Source organism: Cicer arietinum, chromosome 2 (assembly GCF_000331145.2).
Source record: "Cicer arietinum cultivar CDC Frontier isolate Library 1 chromosome 2, Cicar.CDCFrontier_v2.0, whole genome shotgun sequence".
In the NCBI taxonomy this organism is placed as follows: domain Eukaryota; kingdom Viridiplantae; phylum Streptophyta; class Magnoliopsida; order Fabales; family Fabaceae; genus Cicer; species Cicer arietinum.
Genome location: NC_021161.2, coordinates 28,306,799 through 28,321,918, shown reverse-complemented (window position 1 = coordinate 28,321,918; position 15,120 = coordinate 28,306,799). Strand labels below are relative to the sequence as shown.

The 15,120-nt window shown below is 32.1% G+C and overlaps 1 long non-coding RNA gene and 1 pseudogene across 3 annotated transcripts; both read left to right on the top strand.

The window, feature by feature from the left end:
- The first annotated feature begins 610 nt into the window (after nt 1–610).
- Nucleotides 611–8,501, top strand: LOC140919402 (uncharacterized; annotated as a pseudogene).
- A 904-nt stretch (nt 8,502–9,405) lies between these two features.
- Nucleotides 9,406–15,087, top strand: LOC101488949 (uncharacterized). 3 transcript variants are annotated; one of them, XR_012162066.1, is made up of 4 exons: nt 9,406–9,695; nt 14,240–14,551; nt 14,666–14,757; nt 14,847–15,087. It is a non-coding gene; the product is annotated as an uncharacterized lncRNA (long non-coding RNA). The 3 variants fall into 3 exon arrangements; XR_012162067.1 differs by having other exon boundaries at nt 14,208–14,414; XR_012162065.1 differs by having other exon boundaries at nt 14,240–14,414; nt 14,847–15,085.
- Nucleotides 15,088–15,120: the final 33 nt, after the last annotated feature.

Below are 15,120 nucleotides of genomic sequence, written 5' to 3'. Positions count from 1 at the left end.
AACAAATATCTCAAAATATCTAGATATTTGTTAAATTACCGTTTCACCCGTAACGCATTAGATTCTCCGTAAAGGATTCACCGCACTTAATTCAATTTATTTATCGACGAGAAATTCTAATCGGCATCAAAATATCTTTTTGATTATAAAAACTCCAAAATATTATCAACTTTGGCTAAAAAGTCTTCGAGCCAAAATCCAAAATACACCAAAAATACATAAAGGGTACTTTAAAATTATGGGTCTTACAAATCATATCTATGAAATTTCATATTAATATGAATTCATATTACGACACCTAAGATAATTTTCAAATGCATATTCATATTACAAAATACACTGAAGAATTGAAATATATTACTACATAAATCATATCTATGAAATTTCATATTAATATGAAATCATTTGTTATATCAATGAGATGTATCAAAATTATTTCATTTAATGAAAGTTCAGTATAAGAAGTTAATTTTGAATTATTCCAAAGATATATCAAATGATTTTAAATTAAATTAAATTTTATACGCATAGTCTACAATAACAAATGTATAGATAAATTTTTTAGGTATTGCATATCATCATAGTTTTAAATTTATTAATAGTGGAGCCCATGACACCTCAGATCGTAACTTCTAAATTCTACTCTGAGAATATGCAATCATGTATGTTGAGATATTGATTCACATCAAGCCAACAAATTACTATATGTATGCCATCCCCTTATATTTTAGGTTTAAATCCTAATATTGTTCATCTAAATGAATTTTTGGATGTGTTGTATATATCTCAATTGCTTCAATATAATACACTAAGATAAATCTTAAAAGACTATTGAAAAAATATATTCCATATGAATATCCATCTATTATAAAGTATTATGATAAAATAATTCGATACTTGTTTATAGTCCCTTAGGCTGATTATCAATTGATGAATTAATTTTCGAACATCAAAGGGAGAAAATAAGTAGTTAAAAAATGTGAACCAGAAGTTCAAATGATTTATTTGAAACAAATTATCATCTTATATTGATCCTCATATAAAGCAATGTGAACCAGAAGTTCAAAACATAATTCATTTGTAAAGTTAAACAATACTAATATCAGTTGCAAATGCTTCTATAAAAATATATGTCCATGTTTGACAATTTAATATTGCAAATAAGTCTCAATCGCGTCTGAAGTGTGGAAGACCAATCGGTTCCAAAGACAAAAATCCTAAAACAAGAAAAGAAGCTATCAGAAAGAAAAAAAGAAGAAAAAATAAAAGTGGCCCAAGTGATGATATAAAAATTCCAAAAGAGTAGTTTGACATAATTGATTTTTATTTCCAAAAGAATTGATCAGATATCTGAAACTTGTGAAAAAAACATATATCAATAAGTTATGTCACAAATGGAATACAATGGAACCGGCATAAAGTTAACATTGATGATCTTTTTGCATATAATATACCGCTATATATGATCAATGATAATGAGGATCATGAACTAAAGTCTATGACATATTAATTATATAAAAATAAATGCTTTGAAAATATAAAGAAGCAATTGAAGTTAAATTAAGCTCGCTCCATGAAGCAAAAAGCTTTTGGACTTGTATTTCACACGTCTGAAGATGGCAAGCTAATTAGCTACGATTAAATTTTCACGCGATATGAACATGGGAATGAATAAATACATATCCACCTGAAGTGAATTCAAGAACCTTTTCATACTTGAATAAAGTTAGTAGCCATCAATGTCTCAATTTATATGAAAGATGTGTTACAACTTATTTATATGACTCACTTTATAGTGATGATTATAAGAAACTCCCCGAAAGATTTAATTTATATGGGACATACAATACAAACTATTGAAGAGTTAACTTAATCAAAATGAGTAAGTATTTTTATGTGCTAAAACAATCTAGATGGACATTGTGTAATTTTATTGTGTAAATATTTGCTAAATGAGGGTATGGAAAGCCATCATTTGTCAAGTATTTTGAAGAAAAGATTTGTTTTAGATTATAAAATGATCATTTGAAGAATATTTTTGTAAATTATGAAGCTTATATATCAAATGCTCTAAAATGGTTATATATGAAAAAATCAAACTCGTTGTGCACTTTGAATATTGTAAGGTCATCAATGGTGGACAAATGTCTTTTTAAAGAATGAGAAAATGATGATTTCTACTTGGTACTGAAATATCATACATTAGTGCAATCAAATAATAATGTATTTTGCTAATTATTTGTTGTTAATCTATTAGCCATGTGATATTTTTAAATATACAACAAAAAGTATACTTTCTTATATTAGAGATACATGGTATTTGTATAATTCTCATACTAGTAATGATAAAAAAAAAATAAAAATAAAAAATTAAGCTATTTGCTTACATGATGAAGTGCAACAATTTCAGGGATATATGAGAAACCAACCGTAACAACAATATCTTCAAATGAGGTTGAAGTTTTAGCATTACACAAGATACGTCAATAATGTATTTTGGTTGAAATCCATGATTCAACAAATACAAGAGATTTGTGGCTTTTCTTCTAGAAAATATTATTGGAAAGTTTCTACGGAATAATATCACATGCAATTGTTTTGAAGAATACTATATTAAAGGAGATTGAACAAAAAATATTTCTATAAAATTATTTTTCACTCACGATTTCCAAAAGAGCTATAAGATAAGTATTCAACCAATTCGTTCGTATGATCATCTTGTAGAAATTTTCACATAGTCACTCCCAAATAGAATCTTTGAGAAACCGATACCAAAGTTTGACATTTATCGTTGTAGATATATTTGTATAGTTGAGAGGAGAAATAAATGCACCGTATAATACACAAAAAGATACCGTATCATTTATCCATCACTATATTTTTTGTGCTTATAAATAGGGGTAACATTGCAACAGAAAAAATATAATGACATAATAATACGATATGTTGAACTACATAAATGTAAAAGGCATATTTTGGATGAAAATGAAGGGATAACAAACATGTTTAAAAGATTTTTCATTAGATCGGATGATTTTGCTAAACCAACTCCAATTCAGCAATTTTACCAGTTCTGTCATTAGAGTCGTAGTTAGTCTAATTATTTAACATTGAAATTAGAATTTGAGAGTCATAGTTTAACTAATTAGTTAACATTGATCTGTTGTATTATCGAAATTAAAATTACTAAGTCATAGTCTATTATTTTTAGATCGAACCATTAGATCATCAAAATTAGAAAATTTAAATCAGATTTAGTCTACACAGTAAACTGTTAAATAATCAAAATTTAATTTAATTTTATGTCATAATCAATTAGTTGAAATTTAACCGTTGGATAACTGAAATTAGACCAAATACGACTGATAATTTCTCATTTCGATTATCCAATAGTTCAATGTTAACAAAGTAGATTGACTGTGACTTAGAAATTCTAACTCGACGATCCATGTGTTCAATCTTAATTAATTAACCTGATTATGACTTCAAAATTTTAATTACAATAATCCAATGATTAAACCTTTACAAATTAGACTAAATATGACTTATAAATTCAAATTTTGACGATTAAACGGTTCAATCTTAACTAATTAGATTAACTACGACTAAAGAAATTTAATTATGACGATTGAACAGTTCAATCATAAAAAATAGAGTAAATATGACTTATAAATTATAATTTATACTTGATTTTTTAAAATAACATTGTGATTCATCATGTCCAATTTTTAAGCAGAAATAGCATTTTGTTACTGAAGAATGTTCTAGTCTGTGTCAAGAACTATTTCTTCATCAACATCTTCGTGTCCGATTTCTTCTAATTCTTCTTTTGGTTGTAATGACATATTTTCTAGAGAAGATTTTAAGGCTATTGCTTTGCCTTTCTTCGTTGGGTTGTCTTCCTACATCAACACTTCATGTGCTCGTAAGGTTCCTACTAATTCCTCTCATCTAAGTACTTCAAGGTTCTTGGCCTGACTTATGGCTATTACCATTGGTCTCCATATGATTGGGAGGCATCTCATGATTTTTCTTACTCTGACTTGTATTGAGTATGCCTTGCCTAAGGATCGCATTTTATTTACAATGGTTGTAAACCTTGAGTATATATCATCAATAGTTTCTCCTTCATTCATTTCAAATAGTTTAAACTTTCTTATGCTTATATCGATCCTTGTTTCTTTCACATGACTTGTTCCTTCGTAATGAGTTTGCAATGTGTCCCATAACTTTTTAGCAGTGTCGCGTTCATCTACTCTTTCACTTTCTTCCCTGCTTAAAGCACATGATAAAATAACTGAGCTTTTGAGTTTAGAAGTACCTTAGATTTTTCTTCCACTATTCAATTTGCTTCTCTCTTTTCAGTAGATGTTGAATCATTTTGGTCAACTCTTGGTATGAAATCTCCATCTGTAATGATGTTTTACATACTTGTGTCTTATGATTTTAAAAACATTTGCATTTTTCTTTTCCAGAAATAGTAATATGAGCCAGCAAAGTAAGATGGTCTTTTTGATGACTGATCATAGAATTTGGGCACATGTTTCTAGCTTTTTAGTTTGGTATTTTAAAAGCTCTTTATAGTTTAGATTAATATTTTTAGCTTGTTTCTAAAATTGGGTCGAATTTGAATTATAATTTAATTATTTGCATTTTAATTTTATTATTTGTATTTTCACTTTTTCTCGCTCTGTAGGCCATAACTTGAGCTCTGGATATCGGATTGGCGCATATGAGCATGTGTTGGAAAGCTAAACCTCCGAGCTACAACTTTTGTGTTGGAAGAAAAGACCAATTCCGAACTTTACTGGGTCTAAATTGCAGATTTCATAATCTGGACTTTTGTAATAATTTTATTTAGCGGGTCACTTGTTTTTAAACCCTAAAGCCCAATATCAAGTACTATATATTGGCAGTTTTGTTTCTTTTCTAAAAAGGGAAAAATTAGGATTCAAATTGCTACAAGAAATAAACAATTTTTATTTTAATTTCATAGAAGGCTAATTTTATAAGATTAATCAACGAGTTCATAGTTTCATCAACACCTTGAGATTCAAGTTACACTGTCAATTTCGATTCATAATTTTCTATTCTTTTTTTGATTATATTGATATTCTGATTGCTTAAATTAAATTTCAATAGGATTTATTAAATTTATTTGACAAAATTTGGTTTCGGTTTCTAATTTTATTGAATTATAATTTTGCGATGCTTCATTGTTAATTGTAATATTTTGATGATTGTGATGCTTAATCCAATCAAAGAAACCAAATTCACATAGGATTGATTATGCTTGTTTGATCAATTCTATAGTTAAATAAGAATAGAATCACAAATTAGAAATTAAACTCATTGATAGAATTTGTGATAGGTCTGAAACTCGAAGAAGTGGATTAATCATTTTGCTCATCTGTTAAATAAAAAATCTAAAAAAAACCCCTTTTTAATTTTAATTTTCAATTCGGTTATTATTATTATTATTATATCAGAAGTCCTTGCGAAACGATTCGAGTTATTACCTCTATTTACATTTTATCAATTGTATTTCACCTGTGTGCGACAACGGATCAAATTGACGTCGTTGCCTGGGACTTTATGATAACAATATTAACCCCGTTTTCAAGCGACTGTCTCGAATTGCTCCAAAATTTCACCAGAAATTCTTTGAATTTTCAGACCCTTTTTTGAATTTTTTGAATTTTTCATATTCTCCAAAGATTACAAAAAAATTTGCGTTGCCTTTATTTGATTTTTAGAAATTTTTGGTGGTATTTTTATATTATTTTGGATTTTATTTGATAGGGTTTTCGCATTTTTCCTTCAATTTTAGCATTAGGGACATTGTTGGAATTTTCAGAATTGTTATTTTGCATTGCATTGTTATGTTGATGCATGACTAGGGCTAGTTCTATAAATCTTCATTCTCTTAAACCTAAAATAAATAGGACATTTCATTGACGTCGTAGACTTAATAGAGCTGCTAGTGTTAACTAGTTAGAATCAGATACTGAAATTGACAACTTGTTGCAAAATATGGCTGATGGAAATAATATAATCTTATGACAACTTGTTGCACCTAATGTCAATTATAATGCATTATGTATCACATATCTTGAAGTTACGGTACCATTTGAACTTAAATCTGGTTTTATACACTTGCTTCCAAAGTTTAATGGTCTTGCAAGTGAGGATCCCCACAAACACTTGAAGGAATTCCATGTTATGTGTTCTACCATGAAGCCTCAAGGAGTCACAGAAGACCATATTAAGCTGAGAGCCTTCCCATTTTCACTCCAAGATGTTGTGAATGACTGGTTATACTACCTTCAACTAGGTTCTGTTACAAGTTGGAATGATCTAAAGATATTGTTTCTAGAAAAATTCTTCCCTTACTCAAGAGTTGCTTCAATCAGAAAAGAAATATGTGACATCAGGTAGATTGACAAGGAATCATTACATGAGTATTGGGAGAGATTCAAGAAATTAGTGTCAAGTTGTCCTCATCACCAGATTTTTGAACAATTGTTCATCCAATATTTTTATGAAGGCTTGCTACCTATGGATAGAAGCATTTTGGATGCTGCTAGTCGGGGAGCACTTGTCGATAAGACCCCATAAGCGGCAAGGGCTTTGATTGAGAACATGTTCATTAATTCACAACAGTTTAGAACTAGAAGCAATTCATCAGTGTTGACAAAAGATGTGAATGAAATTCAAGCTTCTTCCCACAAGAATTTAGAAGGAAAACTTGATGAGCTTACATCTTTAGTAAAAAAATTGGCAATAGGTAAAACCCAAGCAGTGGTCTGTGGTATTTGCACTTCTCTGGAGCATCATTTAGATTCATGTCCTACATTGCAAGAAGATCCAATTGCTGATGCTCCTCAAGCATATTCAACAAATATATACAATCCTCAAGCCAACTATGATCTATCATCTAAGAAGTACAATCCTGGTTAGAGAAACCATCCCAACTTGAGATGGGGGAATTAATCTGCACAACAACAACCTAGGCAACAACAACAAAATATTCCTCAACAACAAAACAATGCACTTTCATTAGAGTACCTCGTTAAGCAGATGGTTGTCCAAAATCTCCAATTTCAACCAAGAACATATTCCACCATTCAAAATTTGGAAACAAAGATTGGTCAGCTAGCCACTTCAGTCAATCAATTGCAGATTCAGGGGTCAAACCAATTTCCTGCACAGTCAGTCGTAAATCCAAATGCTCCCAATGTCAGTGCAGTGAAAAATAACAAGGTTGATGAGGGTACTTTGATATCTGAAACTGTTGATGTTGAGCAAAATATATCACTTCGTTTTCCTCAAAGGGCAGTGAAGAATAAGAAAATGGACGAGGCAGATAGAGACAAAGAGATCCTAGATACACTTAGAAAGGTGGAAGTGAACATTCCCCTCCTTGGAAGCAATTAAACAGATTCCAAGATATGCAAAATTTCTAAAAGATTTGTGCACACACAAGATAAGGTTAAAAGGTAATGAAAGAGTAAACATGGGGAGAAATGTTTTAGCCCTCATTCATCCCATGTCTCAGAAGTGCAAAGATCCATGAACTTTTTCCATTCCATGTACCATAGACAATAGTCAATTTGAAAATGTTATGTTAGATTTACGAGGTTCCATTAATGTTATACCTACATCTATTTTTAACTCTCTTGCTCTTGGACCTTTATAGAGTACAAATGTTACCATTCAATTGGCGAACAGGAGCAATGCTTGTCCCATTGGACTTATGAAGGATGTACTTGTTCAAGTTAATGAATTGATATTTCCTGCAGATTTTTACATTTTAGACATGGAGGGAGAGAATAAGTTCAACAGGGCGCCTATCATCTTAGGCAGACCATTCTTGAAAACTGCTAGAACAAAAATTGAAGTGCATGTTGGAACTCTATCCATGAAATTTGGTGATAGCATTCTAAAATTTAACATCTTTGATGCTATGAAACACCCCATGGAAGAGCATTCTATTTTTCAAATTGAATTTCTTGCTGATTTGGCTGATGACACTTACCCTGATATGTTTGATACTGATTTTCCTTCATTTTCTGGTTTCGATGATACTTATACTTGTGAATTCTTTACAGATACTCAATTGTGCTCTGTGTGTGCTGAGATCGAAGCTGCCTTGCAGGTTGATCATTGTGTTGATATTGATATTTCTACTAAGATAACTGATTTTGCAAACATAGCTTCGGCCACTGGTGTTGTACTTTCCATTGAACAACCACCGACCATAAAGCTTAAACCACTTCCTGAAAATTGAAAATATGCATATTTAGAAGCAAGTGGCAAGTTACCTGTGATTATTTCAGCCAAACTTGAAGATGAATAGGAAGATAAGCTGTTGCAGATTTTGAGAAAACACAGGAAGGGAATCGGATGGACCTTGGCTAATATTCCTGGTATTTTCACTACTAGAAAAACTAGTTTTAGCTGCCATATTTAGCGTCGGCCACGACACCGATGCTAGTTAGTGTCCACTTAGCGTCGGCTGAGCGCACGCTAACTCACCAAATTCCTTTTTTTTGTTTTTATTAATTATTAGCGGCGGCCCAACCAAAGCTATGTAAAGTATGGTAGACGCTAATTTATTATTAAACTTTAATTACCCTTATAGCGTCGGTACAGCCGACGCTAAATTTCCTGATTTGTGAATTTTATTTATTTTTCAATAAAAATTTTGTATGTTTATTTTTTTCGATCTTGTGCTCATTTTTATTCAAGTATTTTTTTTTGTGATTTATATAATTTTTTTTGTTTATTTTTGTATAAATAAAATATAATTGTGTTTTAAACAAAATAAAAAAGTAAGACAAGTTATAAGTACTACCAATATTTTGACTGATCATTTTTATTTATTTATCTATGTGCGTATTGTTATAGTAATTATATAATTAACTAAATTAAATGTTTTGATACATTTATTTATTTAATTTTGACTCAAATAATTTGATAAATTATTTTTGTAATTAAAATTTTAATACTAATATTAATTTTAACTAGAATCATAACAAAAAACTTTATTTAAAAATTATTCTAAATTGATGAAAACTTAAAAAATTAATGATAACAAGTCTAAAATATAGTCAAACTCATTTGTAAACTATATGTTAATTAATCATGAGTAATTTAATTTAATAATATCAAAATATATTAATTCTTAAATGTAACATAAAATTGTTAAAAAAATAAATTTATTATGTCAATTGTAAAAAAGTAGAATAAAATTAACTGATTTTTTTAATACCCATTAAAATTGTTCAATTTTTTAACATATATGAAAAGTGAAAAGTAAAATAGGAAAATATAAAAGATCCCCAAACCTAATCACACCTTAGTTTTTCAATCTCGCCTTTACCAAACTTCAACAGGCACACCGTCACGTCGCGCCATTGCATCTCAACGATAGCCATCACGCCGCCACTTCGCCATCACGCCGCCTTTCGTCTTTCCTTCGCTCACCAAAAAACCCTCTCTTTTGCTTTCCTTCGTTCTCAGTTTCTTCTCCTTCACTCTCGATTCTGACCAACCACCGCCACAAACCAACCACCACCACCACCATTCTTCTCTATTCATCTATGTGTCTTCTAGTTTATTTCATTATCATTTTCAACTTTCTCATTATTCCAGCAATTTCAGTTTCATCGCATACCCCCAATTTTGTTCTGGTAAGCAAAGTTGAAATCTTTACCTTGTTTTTTCGCAACCCAAATTTTTAAATTTTTTTTAATTTGTTATTAAAATAATTTGTATATAGTTTTGGATTTTAAATTAGGAGATGGGATTTTTCCATATGAGGTTGTTATTCAGATTCTTGCTAGGTTACCAGTGAAATCCCTTTTTAGGATCAAAACTGTGTGTAAATTGTAAGACCCATAATTTTAAAGTACCAATTATGTATGGGGAGTAATGTAAGACCCATAATTTTAAAGTACCCTTTTATGTATTTTTGGTATATTTTGGATTTTGGCTCGGAGGCTTTTTAAGCCAAAGTTAATAATATTTTGGAGTTTTATAATCAAAAAGATATTTCGATGCCAATTAGAATTTCTCGTCGATAAATAAATTGAATTTAACTGCGGTAAATACTTTACGGAGAATTTAAGGCGTTTCGGGTGAAACGGTAATTTAATAAATATCTAGATTTTGAGATATTTGTTAAGTTATATTTATTATATTTATATATGTTTGTTTGGAGGGAAAAAGAAAGGAAAACTAGAAGGAAGGAAAAGGAAAAGAAAATAGTATATAAAGGAAGGAAGGAAAAAGGAAGAAAGGAAAAACAAAGGAAAGAAAAAGAAAGGAAGGAAATTTCCAAATTTCCATCTCCTTCCTCTGAACCTCACGCGAGAAAAACCCAAAATTCCATCCTTCTCCATTTTTCGTTTTCGTTGCTTCCTTTTCTTCAAAGCTAGTGACCCAAGGTTGGGTGAGAGTTAGATCAAGGTTTTCGCAACTCCACTCTTCCTCTTTGATTCGAAAACGAAGAAAAACGGTTTTGAGACGCGAAGAGTTAGAAGGGAAAGTTGCTCACCACCACGCTACGGTGCTAGTGAACTAATTTGGAAGCGGCGTTGCGAGCGGAGATTTTATCGGAATTACTCGCGGTACCGGAAACGCGCGTTAAAGCTAACGTTGAGGTAAGGGCTCCTTCCAAACTTTTAGTTTGCATTTAGGGACTTATCTGTGGTTGTGTGGGAAGGAATTTGTTAGGGTTAAATGTATCGATTTGGGGAAAAACCAAACTAGTGCGTTATGGGTAACAACCTTAGAGTTAGGTTTTGTTTATATTGATGAATGTTTCGTGGTAAATGAATTTGAATGTCATTGTGTGTGATTATGAGTAAATGAAATTTGATGTATCTGTGTGTTATGTTGCTTTGATTTGTGTTCGTTGTTTTTGACATGCTCTTAATTGATATTGATGAAATTTGATATGTGTATGGTTGGATTTGTGAATAAATGAATTGATATGTTTTGATGTGAGAATTTGTTGAGTTTGTGTTGTGTGAAATTTGAAAACCATTAAGTTAAATGAGTATTAAGAATGGGGAATCTCTTAATGTCTCGTTTACTTAATGTGCGTTTGTTTGTGAAAAATCGTTTAAGTTAACTGGGCGTTAAGAATGGGGAATCTCTTAATGTCTCGTTTACTTAATGTGCGTTTGTTTGTGAAAAATCGTTTAAGTTAACTGGGCGTTAAGAATGGGGAATCTCTTAATGTCTCGTTTACTTAATGTGCGTTTGTTTGTGAAAAATCGTTTAAGTTAACTGGGCGTTAAGAATGGGGAATCTCTTAATGTCTCGGTTACTTAATATTTTGTTTTAAAGAAAAATCGTTTAAGTTAACTGGGCGTTAAGAATGGGGAATCTCTTAATGTCTCGGTTACTTAATATTTTGTTTTAAAGAAAAATCGTTTAAGTTAACTGGGCGTTAAGAATGGGGAATCTCTTAATGTCTCGGTTACTTAATATTTTGTTTTGAAAACCGTTTAAGTTAACTGGACGTTAAGGAGGGGGAATCTCTTAATGTCTCGGTTACTTAATATTTTGTTTTAAAGAAAAATCGTTTAAGTTAACTGGGCGTTAAGAATGGGGAATCTCTTAATGTCTCGGTTACTTAATATTTTGTTTTGAAAACCGTTTAAGTTAACTGGACGTTAAGGAGGGGGAATCTCTTAATGTCTCGGTTACTTAACATTTTGTTTTGAAAACCGTTTAAGTTAACTGGGCGTTAAGAATGGGGAATCTCTTAATGTCTCGGTTACTTATTATTTTGTTTGGAAAATTGTTTAAGTTAACTGGGCGTTAAGAATGGGGAATCTCTTAATGTCTCGGTTACTTATTATTTTGTTTGGAAAATTGTTTAAGTTAACTGGGCGTTGAGAATGGGGAATCTCTTAATGTCTCGGTTACTTAATGTTCGTTTTTGAAAATCGTTTCAGTAAATGAGTATTAAGAATGGGGAATCTCTTAATGACTTATTTACTGAATGTTTTGTCTTGAAAATCGTTAAGTTAAATGAGAATTAAGAATGGGGAATCTCTTAATGTCTCGCTTTTTTATGTGTGTTTCGGTAAATCGTGCTGACCCGGGATAGGTGGCACCTTGGTAAACAGTACGGGCCGTGATAGGCAGTACGTTTACGATTTACGTTTGGTAAGTCGTGCTGACCCGGGATGGGTGGCACCTCGGTAAACAGTACGGACCCGTGATAGGTAGTACGTTTACGACTTACGTTCCTGAGGGAATTGTGTTTGGTAAGTTGTGCTGACCCGGGATAGGTGGCACCTCGGTAAACAGTACGGACCCGTGATAGGTAGTACGTTTACGACTTACGTTCCTGCGGGAATTGCGTTTGTCCGTGAGAGACTGCGCAGGGGTTTGTCCGTGAGAGACTACGCCCTGGTTTAAGTTAGATGAGAATTAAGAATGGGGAATCTCTTAATGTCTCGTTTACTCGTGTATGTTTTGGTAAGTTGTGCTGACCCGGGATAGGTGGCACCTCGGTAAACGGTACGGACCCGTGATAGGTAGTACGTTTACGACTTACGTTCCTGAGGGAATTGTGTTTGTCCGCGAGAGACTACACCCTGTTGATTTGTGAACTGTTGGTTCATTTTGTTTGTGTAGTAATGTGTTATAAATGCTAAGTGTTATGTTTTGGAATTTGGTGATAACATGTTTGATTGCAATACCATTTCGAAATCCATGATGTCGTAGTAATTGTGTTATCAGTGTTAAGTGTTAAGAATTGGGATTATGCATGAATGTGATTGAGTTAGTTTATGAATTTTTGAAAGAATACACAGGTAAATCGATTTCCCAATCGATTGGATAGTAAACAGGGACTTGGCCAAATGGACAAAATCGATTAGCCAATCGATTTTGTAATCAGTTTTTCGAAAATCATTTACGAAATCGATTGCCCAATCGATTGGGCCTAAGTCAGGGACTCATCCATATTCGACCAAATCGATTTGGAAATCGATTGGCCATTAAGTCAGGGGCTCAGCTATCCTGTCAATCGATTGCCCAATCGATTGAATCAAGCCAGAGTTCAAAATTTCACTAAAAACCTTCAGGAAATCGATTTGGAAATCGATTGGTATTAAGTCAGGGGCTCAGTACTCACTCAATCGATTTCCCAATCGATTGATTTCAGCCCAGGATTCTGTTTCATCGAAATCCTTCACCCCAATCGATTGCCTAATCGATTGGCTCAGTGAAAATCCTCAGTTTTAGTTGTATGACTGTTTGCTCATGAAACTATCCATGTCTTAATTTGTTATGTTATAATTAGGGGATTGAGAACCTCAGTTTACTTTCATTGTTTTCATTTTTAATTGGCAAAGTATTGTATGAACTTTTCGCATATTGAAAATCCTGCTAAGGTGCATGCTTAGTTGAAAAGTTATTTTTAGCATTCAAAACTTAAATGTTATGTGTTAACTGTTATTTTCGGTTGGTGACCTTTACAATTATTGTGGAAATCTGGGCTTTGCCCTCAGATGAGAGTCAGGACGATCCTACCGGTTCTTACCCTACGGACGGAAATGGAGATGGGAACGCTTGACTGCAGCTACGTTAGGAGAATCTCACGGGGCGCGTGGAGATTAGTCAGGGTGTTTAGTTGTGTTGTAAAATGATCAGATTAGGTTGGCATAGAGGGATCAGATGTCTTTCTTTTGTATTGCATTTATTTTAAAATGGAAGACTGTACCTATACTAATATTGTCAGCTTGACATGTTATTTTCGATAGGTTACACGTACCATTTGTTGTTGGGTAAATGGTTTGGATTTATAATAGGAGTAACTTTTCCGCTGCCTGTAAATTATAATGACTCAATTATTTATCCAAAGGCATTTCTTTATTTATTTCTCTGCTTTGTTTTAAATTCTTTTGAAAAAAAAAATATACCCTCGCTTTGAAAAACGGGGTGTTACATAAATTGTGGTATAAGTTGAGTTTGGATAATTATTTCATTCAATTATACAATGATATTTCTAGGAAGAACCTGAGATTTCTGATTCGTTATTAGAGTCCAAATCTAGCTGAATATGTGTTAATAATTTAAGGGGTGTCTTTCAATTTTCGCTCAATTTCTTGAATGATCGAGTTAAGGTTCGAGCGGCTTGTAATAGATTGTTGTATGTTTTCTTGGAAACTCATAAACAGGTGAGTATGTTTTCTTGGCAACTCATAAACAGGTTTTGGTGTATCAACACAAGAGCCAAGTTTGGAAAGAAATGTACTTTATGTAGTATAGCTCAACACTTCCATTGTGGTTTTCGACACCTGCGTATCCAACACAATGTTCTCGTGTAACTGATGCACGGCGATTACATTAGATAATAACTTTTGTACATCTATTTCTAGATGCAGGTAATGTAAATTCACTTAGTAATTGTTATTTGCTGAAAATAATCATGTTTCTGTTATAGTATCTATTTTGAAATATTGATGTTGGCTTTTCCATGGAAATATGTTTATAATGCGGAGAATGTTCTCTTGTAACTGAGGTGTGGTTTCATTAAATATTTACTCTTATATATTTGTAATTGTATTTTGCAATTAACCATAGTTTACTAATATGCTAGTGCGAAAAAGTTTTAATTTTAGTTTATCTTCAATAGGTGAAATTGGTAATCAGACTGATTATATCAACATGGACCATCCCACATCTTCTCAGGCTCTAAGATGTTCATATCAGAATGCTGAAGAATTTGTAACCTCACTTGAACTCAATTCTTTTATACCTTTTTTCTTTTATGGTGCAGAGGCATTCAAAGATCACACCACATATTTTTAATACAGGTGCTCTTTTGAAGCATGCAAGGCCAAAGCAAGATAGTTGGTTCATTTTGGATATCAATGTCTTGGATGGTACAATGATGGCTCCATCTACCCCATTCACAAAGATTTGGCGAATGTGTAACAATGGCATTTTAGTGTGGCCCAAGGGAACTCAACTTGTTTGGATTGGTGGTTATAAATTAAGTGATGTGCTTTCTGTTGACTTAGAGGTTTGCTAATTACTCATGCTATTTCTGTTGACTTAGAGGTTTGCTAATTACTCATGCTATTTCTG